Here is a 12,311-nt window from a genome sequence, read left to right as displayed (position 1 = left end):
AGATGTATTACAATAAGTAGTCTCACAACACCAGGTTAAAGTCCAACAGGTTTATTTGGTAGCACGAGCTTCCGGAGCATTGCCCCTTCATCCAGTGCCAGTAGATGTGTTAGTGTGAGGGGGATTAGCAGCAGCGTAAATAAGTGGGATTATGGGGATAGATGGGATTGTTGTCAGTGCAGGCTCAATGGGCCGAATGGCCTCCTTCTGCGCTGTAGGGATTCTATGATTCTATTCTATGATTCTAAAATCACTGAAACCAAAAAGTGACAATTTCATAATGCACACTTAACAAATTGACTGGGGCAGAAAAGAATGTATCTTAACAGCCTGGGTTCGTGAAAGCAGGAATCTTGCCTTGCTGTGGTGAATGGATAATGTTACTGTCACTTAACCGACCAGGTCGCCTCTGGTTGGTTTCTGTGCATAACGCCATAACCCCAGATTGGTCATTGGTCGATCCGCCTTTCAATCAGCAGCTCCATCTGTTCCTTGCTTCATGAATGAGAATTTGAACCTGAACCTGAACATGGGCAGAACGTGAAGCCAACAGCCGGCGTTACATGTGAGTCTCTCTCTCTCTCTCTATTTTTTTTTACTTTTCCAGATAGTAATGTTAGCCAGTCACACTTACTAACCTTCTTCCAAAATAAAAGCAAATAGGACGAAAACTGACAAGAACCAACCCCAGCTACAAGCAGTGTGTACAGAATTATGTGTTATAATTTGCAACGTACTGGGAGAGATATATGCGGTCTGTTCGATCCGATCCTTTGTGTGCTTGTATTTTTAGAGTCTTGGTTTATTTTTTAAAAATCATCTTATGCCTTGTGCTGTCATCTTGCACGGAATGTGATTGTAATCAAGTGGCATGTATAAAGATATTTAAAGACATGTTGTTACATATTGTCTGCTAATACATTGTCATCTTTTGTGATCTCCAGGAATGTAGAAATGATCGTTTTAAAATATATGCATATTTAAAATCAATAGAAATAAAATGCGATCTGAGGTAGCGGCATCAGAGCCACCTAGACCTTTTAGAGGAAACAAAATTACGAGGTTGCTATGAGCTCTGGATGGGAGCTACACTGGGGTTACTATCGGTCACATGTTCCTTCAAACACAGACTAGCAGGTGTCTGGGAGAGCTCCAAATAATGGTGAGCAGGTCCCGATAACATTGTCCTTCTACACTAATAACACTCGTAATCACCCAGAGAATGACCACGCTATCAGGGCGCATTGCTATTCTTGACAGAAGACACTACACAGCGCACATGTTCACTGCGCTCTACTTCGCCGAGTCATAATGAATGCTTTTCGGGTTCCATATGAAACAGCTTTGTGAAACCGCTTTGATATTGCAAGCAATGAATCATCTCCATCGAGTACAAAGTGCACTGGCTTATTTCTTTACCCTAAACCAAATTAAGCAGGCTTGAAGATTCCTCTAAATGCCTTGTTCTCTTTTTCCCTTGGCTTAAACAGATGTTCTTTTTTTGTCTGGGGATCTCCCCAGTCCACATGATAGAATTAACTTTTTTTGAGGTTTATTTATGGGTGCTTATACTGATCTTTCCCGCCTTGAACTCTCCCTCCCTCTTAGGTACAAGGTCCACGTTCGGGTGGAGTTGTTCAAATTCAAATTTCCAATTCAGTCCTTGCTCAATATTATCTTTGTATTCAAGTGAATCTATATGAAGGTGCGGAGGGGGAAAATAAATGTGGAATTTTAAACTTTATTAATTCGTGGGACGTAGGCGTCACTGGCTAGCCACCATTTATTGCCCATCCCTAGTTGCCCTTGGAGGTCAGTTGAGAGTCAACCACATTGCTGAGGCTCTGGAGTTGCATGTAGGCCAGACCAGGTAAGGATGGCAGATATCCTTCCCGAAAGGGCATTAGTGAATCAGCTGGGTTTTATTGACAATCGACAATGATTTCATGGTCATCACTAGATTTGTAATGACAGATTTTTTAAAAATTGAAATCAAATTCCACCATCTGCCATGGCAGGATTCAAACCCTGACCCTCAGAACATGAGTTGAGTTTCTGAATTAATAGTCTAGTGATAATGCCACTAGGCCATTGCCTTCCATTAGTTTGTGAAGAATGTCTTACTGTACTAAATTCTATTAGGTTGTTTCAAAACAGAATTCTATGTACTATGTATTTTGGAATTAAATTCAACAAAGTATGGCCAAAAAAAATTAGAAGTTCTCTTGGGTGAAAGTGAAGCTGGCTTTGGATTGTACTGTGACTCCCCTTAGCCATCTTTTTCAGTTGACATTGATTTTGAATTGATTTGATTTGTTATTTTCACATGTATTAACATACAATGAAAAGTATTGTTTCTTGCGCGCTATACAGAAAGCATACCATTCATAGAGAAAGAAAGGGGAGGGTGCAGAATGTAGTGTTACAGTCATAGCTAGGGTGTAGAGAAAGATCAACTTAGTGTGAGGCAGGTCCATTCAAAAGTCGGGAAGAAGCTGTTCTTGAGTTGGTTGGTATGTGACCTCAGATTTTTGTATCATTTTCCTGATGGAAGAAGGTGGAAGAGAGTATGTCTGTCTGGGGTGTGTGGGGTCCTTAATTATGCCGGCTGGTATTCTCCACTGGACCGCTCCAATTGCCTGTTGCAGAGGCTCTGTTTCTTTCTGTTGGAACTTTTTTCACTTCTGTTTGGATATCTCCGATTTCTCTTCTGATTACAACGTACTCTGGATGTTTGCTGCCCCTGCTGCTGCTGCTGAATGATCTCTGCTTTGTGCTTTAAGCTTGCTTCCCAATCCGTGACTGAAATCTGATTCCCAGGTATTGACATTTTGACCTAAACCAAAGATTTATGCACGTGGCTGCACTTTCCTCTGACTGCCCTGCCTGAACTCCCACATGAATAAAATGCCTCTTATCTCCAGGTCACACCTTGGTCTCTCTCTCTCTCTCTCTCCCCCTCTGCCCTACTACTCTAGTCACTTGTCATTTTAATTAACTCACGTTTCCCTACTCCTCTTAGTCTCTCCTTTCAAACACTTCTTGTAAGCTGACACCAGTTTCCACACTCCCTCCCACATCCCAGCCCTATCCTAATATCTTCTTTCACCTTTATCAGCTGGTGAATGTCCTCATCTTCTGATTTTATTTCCAGGTACAGCCGGCAGGAAAGTAGGCAAATGGTATGTTGACCTTCATAGCAAGAGGATTTGAGTACAGGAACAGGGATGTCTTACTGCAATTGTATAGGGCATTGGGGAGGCCTCACCTGGAGTATTGTGTGCAGTTTTGGTGTCCTTATCTGAGGAAGGATGTTCTTGCTATAGAGAGAGTGCAGCAAAGGTTTACCAGGCTGATTCCTGGGATGGCAGGTCTGTAATATGAGGACACCCTACGTCGGTTAGGATTATATTCATTGGAGTTTAGAAGTGTGTTTACTCCCCTCATGATTTTGAGCATCTCTATCAAATCCTCTCTCAACCTTTTCTGAGGAGAACAACCTCCGCTTCTCCAATCCATTCTTGTAACTGAAGTCTCTCGTACCAGGAACTATTCTCATCAATCTTTTCGGCACTGTCTTTACATCCTTTCTGGAATTTCCTCCCTGAATTTCTCCACTTCGCTATTCGTCTCCCTCTTTGACCAAGCTTTTGGTCATCTCGCCTAATTCTCCCTTGGTCATTGTGTGTCAACCAACATTAAGGGCATTTAAATGGTCAATGGATAAACATATGGATGATATTGGATTAGTGTAGGTTAGATGGGCTTTAGATTGGTTTCACTGGTCAGCGCAACATTGAGGGCCGAAGGGCCTGTACTGCGCTGTAATGTTCTAAAATGTTATTTGTTGATGTTTTTATGAAGTGCATTGGAACATTTTATTATGTTAAAAATGCTATATAAATACAACTTGTTGTTGAAATGTTATGGAAGTTAGGAATGCATTCCAGTGTTTAGTACAAGTATTCGTCCCAGGCCACTATAAAGTGTTTTAGACTCTTGACGGTGTATGAATGGTGCCAGCCATTCATCACACCTGCCTACAGACTTTGTGTGGGATTTTGCATCAGGACAGACTGTAGTTACATACTTCAACACAGCAGCCTTTACATGGGATAGTGCAATCTATGTGATCCTTAACCTATCAGATTGAAGGTATTGTCAACGAACAGCATGGAGCCTGAACCAGAAAGTGTCGGAATACTTTATCTAGGTCCACATATCGTATTAATAATAGCTGTATAGCCAACATTGCCCACATTATTATGGATTAAATTGGACAGCAACTTTTAGAATGGCAGCAGAGCAATTAGCACTGCTGCCTCACAGCGCCAGGAACCCGAGTTCTGTTCCCAGCTTTGGTCGCTGTTTGTGCGGAGTCTGCATGTTCTCCCGGTGTCTGCATGGGTTTCCTCTGGGTGCTCCGGTTTCCTCCCACAGTCCAAAGGATGTATTGGTTAGGTGCATTGGTCATGCTAAATTCTCCCTCAGTGTACCCGAACAAGTGCCGGAGTGTGGCGACTAGGGAATTTTCACATTAACTTCATTGCAGTATTAAGGTAAGCCTACTTGTGACACTAATAAGTAAACTTTAAAACTGGAGTACATACGCACACAGTTGCATGTGGAAATCCTTAAGTTGCACTCTTGTTTAGCCTGCTCCTCCATAGGCTGTGTTATAATGGAATCATACCAAGAGGTCTTGGCATTGAAACATACATAGGATTGTGGGGTAATTATACACTAAACAGGCCAAAACATATTAGAGCTTGTGCATTTGGAAGTAAATGAGGATATCTTGAGAAGTAAAAACTACTGCCAAACATTCTGTCTGGCCCTGAAAATTTAATTTTCAAAGTGTGGAGTCTTATTCCTCCAGATGTTAATTAATGTTGATGATTTTTAAAAAGTCTCAATCCCTTCTCTCTTTCCCAATCTTTTGTTTGTTGCTTTTAAAAAAAATGTATTATTGTCACATGTGTTGGTATACAGTGAAAAGTATTGTTTCTTGTGTGCTATACAGACAAAGCATACCGTCCGTTGAGTACATAGGGGAGAAGGAAAGGGGAGGGTGCAGAATGTAGTGTTACAGTCAGAGCTAGGGTGTATAGAGTGATCAACTTAACATAAGATAGGTCCATTCAAAAATCTGATGGCAGTAAGGAAGAAACTGTTCTTGAACCAGTTGGTTTTGTATCTTTTTCCCAACGGAAGAAGTTAGAAGAGAGGTACTCTACATCCTCCTTGTATTTCTTGCTTCTGGTGTCTATGAGGATTCTTCAATCTGATTTGTTGAAGACCCTTGCTGTCTTTTGCCCAATTCACAGATACCACACATGTCCTGTGTAGAGCAAGTCTCAGCTCAAGAAACTGAGAAAACTTTGTGGGTGGTCCTCTGTAGTGAATGGTGAATGCCGCTCCTTCACCACTGACCGCAAAATCCAAGCCATAATGTCAAGTCAGGCACGGGAAGTGAAATAGAGAGGGCATGAAGGATGGGATTAACATGAAGGAATGAAAAAAAGACTCCAACAATAATTAAAATCTGAAGGAATGAGACTCCACATTTATTATTAACATAAAATAGGGACCGAGATAAAAAGTTCATCTTCAGTGTCAGAGCGGTTATTTGGCAACAATTAAGATTTAGTATCTGTTTAAAAAATACTTCCACTGAAATGGAAAAGCCTTAACTTTCTTTTGCGAACCTCGTGCGTTAACTTGAATGCATTATCTCCTGGCAAGGTACTATTCTCATGCAGTATTTGGAGGATCAGGTAAATTCGGACAACATTCCTGATTTTCACAAGCTGCTCATGTGTGGTCACCTGAAGGTTCTGTCTCCTTTATGTTTTAGTGATTAGCCTAACTATAATTTCTACAGCACAATGAGGTCCATTTTTTGGGGGCACAGTTTGCTTTTATTTCCAGTCTTGAAGTTTACCCAGTATCCTTTGGGAAGGCAATCTGCTGTCCTTGCCTGGTCTGGCTTCCGTGTGACTCCAGACCCACAGTAATGTGGTTGACTCTCAACTGCCCTCTGAAATGGCCTAGCAAGCCACTCAAGGGCAACTAGGGATGGACAATAAATGCTGACCAACCAGCGACACCCATGTCCCATGAATGAATAAAAATAAAATTAAAGTGGCCCATTATTTGATTTAAACCAGAATTCTCTGGCCTCGCTGGGATTCTCCAGTCCTGCTGCAGTGAATGAAGATTTGGCTGAGCGCCAAATTTCTCTGTTCTCGCTGGCAGTGGTGGTTGGGCGTATGAGACCAGAGAATTCCGGCCTTAATATTTGTAACGCCCTTTGATGTTACAAAACACATTGCTTCCCCTTAACAAAAAACAAGTAATTTATTTTTAAGGGAAAGGATCACTTATCAGCCCAAGGACAAAATGAGAGATGTCACAATGGACTAATTATTATGGATTTTAATTTAATGCTCTTGATCCATTGGTTTAAAAAATAATTCTTTATCTTGAGAAGAGAGAAGTGGCTTTGGTAAAAATTGCTTCCCCTTAATGTTTGGAATCGTGAAAAATACATTCTTTTAACTTTTGAGGAAATAGTAATTTTGAATTACCTCAAAAATCTTCAAAATACGATGAATCATTGAGCGCAATACGAAGAGTGAATAGTTAAGTGTAAACGTATGAAATAAAAACAATGCACTGAAACTTTCATGAGGATAAGAACTAGAAAATATATTTCGTTTTCCTCCTCCCCCCTCCTCCACAGCCTTACATCTGTGCTTTAGGTGACCTTAATAGACTTCTGGTTCCCTCTGAAGTGACAGGTAATGAACACGACAATAGAGGGAACCCAATTGTTTGATTGGTTGTGCTTCTTTTTGAAGGTTACACAATGTCGCTTGTGTGTATATTTGTACAGTAATGGGCTCCGCACCCATTCTGGAGATGAATGTAAAGGTGGAGCTTCCTGACAGTAATCTAAAAGAGCATATGCACAGTACCTTCCTGACTCAGATATTGAATTGTTGAATCTACCACAGAGGATTGGCCCACACCTCATTCTAGTACAGTAACAAGGGCTTTGAGGTGGGAGAGAATAGGGCTGTGAGGAGACTGTAGAGGTCTGCAGAACGTGGGTCACTTGACATCAATAGACATTAGCAATTAGCATGCTGCAGCAGCCAGACATAGAATCATAGAATCTATAGTGCAGAAGGAGACCATTTGGCCCACCGAGCCTGCACCGACAACAATCTCACACAGGTCCTATCCTTCTAACCCCACATATTTACCCTCCTAATCCCCCTGACACGGAGGGTTAATTTAGCATGGCCAATCAACCTAACGCGCACATCTTTGGACTGTGGGAGGAAACCGGAGCACCCGGAGGAAACACACGCAGACACGGGGAGAATGTGCAAACTCCACACAGACAGTCACCCGAGGCCAGAATTGAACCCGGCTCCCTGGTGCTGTGAGGCAGCAGTGTTAACCACTGTGCCACCGTGCCACATGAGATATCAGAACAACAAGGACGTAGCTGAGAGTGAAAAATGGCGGGAGTGGATACGCCTTGAAATACTGCTGAGCTAGAATATTTAGTTGGCTTTGGTGGCAGTGAGATCAGAGGCATAGGAGGCAGATCTTGGACAGAGGAGAAGTGAACTATAGGTACTCAGTGGATCACACGTACAAAATGGGGAAGGAAGCCTAGCGCAGAACTGTTACATTTAACAAATCGTGTTGATAAAAAAAAAAATTGCAGCTGGTGTAAAACACAATACAATTCCCAAAAATGTGGTTTTCTTCTAATCCACTTGAGTAGTCTAACATTAATAAAAACGGAAAATGCTGGATAAACTCAGCAGGTCTGGCAGCATCTGTGGATCGAAACAGAGTTAACGTTACAAGTCTAAATGATCCTCCTACAGAAGAATCACTTCTCAGTTCTGGACAAGGATCGTTTAGACCCGAAATGTTGGAGCAGATTTTCCCGTTCCGCCTACCGTGGGAATCGGAGCGGGCGAGGAGCTGACCATGGAAGGTCCGTTGACCTTGGGCGGGATTTTCCGGTTTCAGGGGTGAGCGCGGCCGAGAAATCCCACTTGTTTCTCTCCACCATAGCTGCCAGACCTGCTGAGGTGACCCGGCATTTTCTGTTTATTTTTCAGACCTCCGGCATCCGCGGTATTTTGCTTTTATGTAACTATTTTAACAAGCTGGGCCGGAATTCTCATGTCCCCTACGCCCCCGCCACTGATGCCAGCGATAGCGGAGATTCTGGCACTCAACCAAAACTCCATTCACTGCAGCGGGGACCGGAGAATCCCAGCCACGGGTGAGGTCGGACAATTCCGGCCCTGGTTCATGTTAGAGACACGCAAAGAGTTTGCACAGAGCCAAGGGAATGTCACGCTTCCTGTAGACGTCATCAATGATGAATTGTTTGCTTGTCAATAGGTGGCTTTTGAGTGACTATTTCAAGAGAAATGGGGAAGTTGCTGTAATTTTATAAAACTTCCAGTTAGTTATGCCCTCAACCAGCTTACAGAAATTGGCAAAACTATTTTTGTAGATTTTTCTCAGCAGTCTGTGAATGTTTTGGGTTATCTGATCATTTAAGGGAAACAATTAGATGTAGAGTGAGTGCTGACCTTGCTGCACACCACCCAGAATGACTCTGTGGTCTTTTAAGCAACATTTTTAACGTTCTTTCACTGAATATTGGCATCACTGGCCAGGCCAGTGATTAATTGCCCATTTCTACTTGCCCTTGGGTAGGTGGTAGTGAGCTGCCTTTTTGAACTGCTCGAGCTCATGTAGTGTTGTATATTAATAGTGCTGTTAGTGAGGGGAGTTTCCAGGACTCCCTTTCGTGACAAATGAAGGAACAACAATGCAGTTCCAAGACAGGATGATGTGTAGATGGAAAGAAACTTGCCGATGGCCATGCTCCCAAGAATCTGCTGCACTTGTTCTTCCAGGTGGTAGATGAAGGTCACAGTTTGGAAGGTGCGGTCGAAAGAGCCTTGGTGAGTTGCTGTAGTGCATCCTGTATCTGGTACACACTGTTGCCACTGTGCGTCAGTGTGGAGGGAGTGGATGTTGGAGGTGGTGGATGGGGTGTCAATCAAACAGGCTGCTTTATCCTGGATGGTGTTGAACTGCTTGGGTGTTGTTGGAGCTGCACTCATCCAGACAAGTGGAGAGTATTTGATCACTGTCTTCTGACATGTGCCTTGTAGATGGCGGACAGGCTTTTGAGGTTTCAGTAGGTGAGTTTTTCACTGCAGGAGTCCTAGCCTCTGACCTGCTCTTGTAGCCACAGTATTTATATGGCTGGTCTAGTTCCGTTTCTGGACAGTGGTAACCCCAGGATGTTCAGAGTTGGGTATTTAGTGACGGTAATGCCATTGAATGTCAAGGGGTGATGATTAGATTTGATTTGAATTGATTTGATTTGATTTATTATTGTCACATGTATTAGTATATGGTGAAAAGTATTGTTTCTTGCGCGTTATATAGACAAAGCATACCGTACATAGGGAAGGAAAGGAGAGGATGCAGAATCTAGTGTTAGAGTCATAGTTAGGGTGTAGACAAAGATCAACTTGATATGAGGTAGGTCCATTCAAAAGTCTGATGGCAGCAGGGAAGAAACTGTTCTTGAGTCGGTTAATACGTGTCCTCAGACTTTTGCATCTTTTTACCGATGGAAGAAGATGGAAGAGAGAATGTCTGGGGTATGTGGGGTCCTTGATTGTGCTGGCTACTTTTCCAAGGCAGCGGGAAGTGTAGACAGTGTCAATGGATGGGAGGCTGGTTTGCATGATGGACTGGGCTTCGTTTACAACCCTTTGTAGTTTATTGCAGTTTTGGACAGAGCAAGAGCCATACCAAGCTGTGGTACAACCAGAATGAATGCTTTCTATGGTGCATTTGTAGAAGTTGGTGAGAGCCGCAGCGGACATGCCAAATTTCCTTAGTCTCCTGGTCCTTAGTTCCTCTTTTGTTCAAGATAGTTATTGTTCGGCGCTTGTGTAGCACAAATGTTATTTGCCATTGATCGGCCCAAGCCTGAATGTTGCCCAGGTCTTGCTGCAAATGAACAGACTGCTTTAGTATCTGAGGAGTTGCAAATGATGCTGAATGTTGTGCAATCAACAGCGCGCATCCCCACTTCTGACCTTACGATGGAGTGTTGTAGCCGTACTGAAACAGTTTGGGTATGGGAAGCTAGTTCTGGAGCAGAGGTCATCAGTACAGTTGCTGCAATGTTGTCAGAGCCTAATGCCTTTGGCTGTTTCCTATAATATCCACTCCATCTGACGAAAGGGCAGCGCTCCGAAAGCTAATGGCATTTGCTACCAAATAAACCTGTTGGACTTTAACCTGGTGTTGTTAAAACTCTTACTGTGTTTACCCCAGTCCAACGCCAGCATCTCCACATCATGTTTCCTACTATCACATGGAATGTATTGAATTGTTGAAGACAGACATTTGTAATGCAGGGGACCTCAGGAGAAGGTGGATCATCTGGCTGGAACTGGTTGCAAATGCTTTTGGAATGCCCCCCCACCCCCACCCCGTCCCCCTCCTCACCCATGTGAAAAGGCTGGACAAGTCTGGTGTAGAGCATTGTAAGGATTTTCTGGGCTGATTAACAACCTGTTTTTTGGGCTTCCATTCTTAACAAGAGTGGAGAAGAACCCCAATCTGATCAGCTCAGTGGTAGCCAGTTGGACTCGAGCAAAGGTAGTGTGAAGATAAAATACAGATAGATGATCAATATGTTTTGAGTTGCTGCACTGCCAGTCTTCTTGAGTGAGTTCTTTTTCAGTTGGATCCCATGGCACTCTTTAAAGAAGAGCAGTGGAGTTCTCCGAGTGTCTTGACCAGTATTTGACCTTCATAGTGGTTTGTGGCATTTTGATGAGTGCAAATTGGCTGCTGGGTTTCCTATATTCCAAACATGATTACACTTCAAAAGTACTTGGTTGCAACATGTTTTGAGATGTCACAAGTCATTCTTTATTTTTATTAACCTAATAATAGGTGTCTAGAAATAGTACCAGGGAATCAAACTACTTAATTAAGTGGAGTAAACTCACAAATGTTTAGGTGGGACATGTTATGTTTCTTCTCCTGTGCCTCTGACGATCCCGAATGATTGGGGATCACGTAAAACGCCTTAGTCTTCTGAAAGAAAATACGGATCAAGGATTTTCAGGTTGTAATCTAATTTTAAGGCATTTGGGTCATGCTTATGCTTTACCTGAGAATTAACTGAGTTTAAGGTCACCTCTGAATCCCTCAATTACATTACGGCCTTGTGAAGGACTTGGGTTCACCCGCAAATGACTGACAGAAAATAATGCAGTGACTTTTATCTGGTTGCCTGGTTATTGCTCTCTTGATGAATGGGTGAGTCAGTCTTGTGTTAAACCTAGGGGCAGCATGGTGGCACAGTGGTAAACACTGCTGCCGCACAGTGCCAGAGAGCTGGGTTCGATTCCTGGCTTGAGTCACTGTCTGTGTGAAGTCTGCACGTTCTCCCCGTGTCTGCGTGGGTTTCCTCCGGGTGCTTCGGCTTCCTCCCACAGTCCGAAAGATGTGCAGGTTAGGTGCATTGGCTTTGCTAAGTTCTCCCTCAGTGTACCCGAACGGCGCCGGAGTGAGGCGACTATGGGATTTTCACAGTAGCTTCATTGCAGTGTTAATGTAAGCCTACATGTGATGCTCATAAATAAATAAACTATCTATTTTGTTTCCAAAATGTGTACGTGTAGTGAAACATCAATTTAAAATGAATACAATAAATATTGTGTTCACTTTCCTCTCTTGGAAACTCCTCCCTTTTTACGTCAATCATTTGCAGGAAGTCAAAATTGCACTAAGATAATGAGATCAAGGTGATTGCCTCCTTCTCTTCTGTTTTGAAAAGAAATGCTGTTCAATCATGTGCACACAATACATTGTACAGTTGAATGTTAATGCTGGGAGGTCAGACTAATTAAATACAACACACAGGCAGAACTTGGCTCATGTTGCTGGGCTTTGTTCAAGAAACAATTGATCTTGAAACTAAAGGTTAACTTGGTATTTGATTGTTTTGGCCTCAGTTCATTCCAAATGGTTGCCTATTAATAAAGTTAATATATTTCCACAGGGTACATTTGACTTGCCCAATCTGTGGGAGGAAGGAGTGGTTGTTTCAGATTCATAGATTCACTGACATTTACAGCACAGAAGGAGGCCATTTGGCCGACCATATCCACAAAGATCTGATGACAATCCCATTGCCAGCGCTTGGCCCATAGCCACAGAGGTTA

The 12,311-nt window shown here is 42.8% G+C and overlaps 1 protein-coding gene across 3 annotated transcripts in view; it reads left to right on the top strand.

Annotated features, from left to right (window-relative positions):
- Positions 1-494: 494 nt before the first annotated feature.
- The window catches only part of slco4a1 (solute carrier organic anion transporter family, member 4A1), a 192,891-nt gene continuing 181,074 nt past the window's right edge, over positions 495-12,311 (top strand). The window contains exon 1 of one of the 3 annotated variants that reach the window (XM_078236701.1): positions 495-565. The gene's annotated coding sequence lies outside the window, so the exon portion shown is untranslated. Of the gene's footprint in view, positions 566-1,146; positions 1,163-12,311 lie in introns of those variants that run through there. The other 2 variants (XM_078236702.1, XM_078236705.1) reach the window with 2 other exon arrangements.

The sequence above is a fragment of the Mustelus asterias genome, chromosome 20 (genome assembly GCF_964213995.1).
Source record: "Mustelus asterias chromosome 20, sMusAst1.hap1.1, whole genome shotgun sequence".
NCBI lineage: Eukaryota > Metazoa > Chordata > Chondrichthyes > Carcharhiniformes > Triakidae > Mustelus > Mustelus asterias.
This window is presented reverse-complemented; position numbering and strand designations above follow the sequence as displayed.